The 1,514-nt window shown below is 54.0% G+C and overlaps 1 protein-coding gene across 2 annotated transcripts in view; it reads left to right on the plus strand.

The window, feature by feature from the left end:
- Positions 1–1,514, plus strand: part of AP2A2 (adaptor related protein complex 2 subunit alpha 2) — a 69,038-nt gene that overhangs the window by 500 nt on the left and 67,024 nt on the right. The window lies entirely within an intron of this gene.

Raw genomic sequence — 1,514 nt, forward strand, 5'->3', positions numbered from 1 at the left:
GGGTGGGGAGAGGTGAGGACTTGTCGTGGGTGCGGGGTCAGGGGTGCGGGGGTGAGGGCGGCGTTCCGCAGCCGCGCCGGGTCTGTGGCATCGCTGAGGGGCTTCTGGCGAAGGCGCCCCTCCCCAGCATGATGTCATCTCGAGCAGTCGGCCCGTCTTTCTAGCAATGGAGCATTTAACCCAGCGGTTTCCAAAACGGCGTGGCTTTTCCCTGGGAGTGGGACTAGCGAAACCCGCGTCTTGCTGGGGAAGGAGCTCCTTGACCTGGGTTCTGGCGGCTTATTAGGCCCTGATTAAAATGACTCATTCCCGAGGGAATCTGGACACCGGGCGGTTGGGGGGTTGGGATGGCTTAGGGGAACTGCTGCTCTGTCCGCTGTCTTCCATCAGGGACAGGGTTCTTAGCGACATGTGTCCCCTCGGAGTGGAAAAATCCACCCCAAAAAGTGCAACGGCCGGGTGGCCGGTGGGTGTACTGTTGGTCCACCGATACATTTGACTTTGGTGCACAGAAACTCCTGTTGCTTTTCAGGTAGCTGTCCCCTTTATCTAATTAAAAAAATAGACACAAAGCCAGCTTCCTGTCTGGTTTTATTTCTTGTTTGTTATCCACCAGACGTTTGTGGATTTCGACACCTGGGGTTTCGGTATGTTTTAAAGAATGCTTGTGACTTCATCTACTGGTAAATGCTGTTGTCCTGAACCCTCCCTTGATCCCGTCACCTCCTTAGACTGGGATGGAGGACCCAGACTGTGGAAGGTTAGATTTTCTGTCCCTACCCTTTCTCTGCAAGAAATCGGTGTGGAAACACACCCTGAGGTCTGTGCTTTTACAAGTCGGGCAGTATCCTTTCTCTCTGTCTTTGCTCTGTAATGTGATTTCATAGACAGTAATATTCGTAATCGTACCGCGTCTTGGAAAACTAGGTGTGGGTGTGCTGCTGCTTCAGGAGACCCCTTGGGCCAAAGCTTAGCCGCCGTAAATTAGCCATCACATCTGTCCTTCCGTTTTGGAAGCAAATTGCATTGGGCAGGTCATTGAGATTGAAACCCATTTTCTTGGACAAGTGACCATCTACGAACTAGATGTGTTCTGTGCTGGGTCTGCCACGTAGTGGAGACTTGGCTGTTGACTGAGTGTAGACAGACTTTCTCCACCCCGCATGGTGGCATTTGGGGCTGATCACTTGTTGTGCGGTGCTGTCCTGTGCTCTGCAGCATCCCTGGTCTCTACCGCCTAAATGCTTCAGTTGTGACAACCAAAAATGTTTCCAGCTGTTACCCTGCAGGGCACAACCCCTGCCCCCCAACGCCCAGCCTGAGCCCCTGGTGTAGACCCGTGAATAAGACAGTGTCTTCCTTGACAGAGCTTCTGCAAGAAGATGCGCCTAATCCCTCGGAGGGCGTGGGGGGGCAGCTGTTTAATACGGCCCCTCCTCAGAGCCAGCTTTCCTCGCCGTCCTCTTACCCCCTCATCGGCCGCGGCGCTGTCCTCTCCCCTTAGAGCAGCGTCA

The sequence above is a fragment of the Lipotes vexillifer genome, unplaced genomic scaffold (assembly GCF_000442215.2).
Source record: "Lipotes vexillifer unplaced genomic scaffold, Lipotes_vexillifer_v1.1 scaffold1094, whole genome shotgun sequence".
Lineage (NCBI taxonomy): Eukaryota > Metazoa > Chordata > Mammalia > Artiodactyla > Lipotidae > Lipotes > Lipotes vexillifer.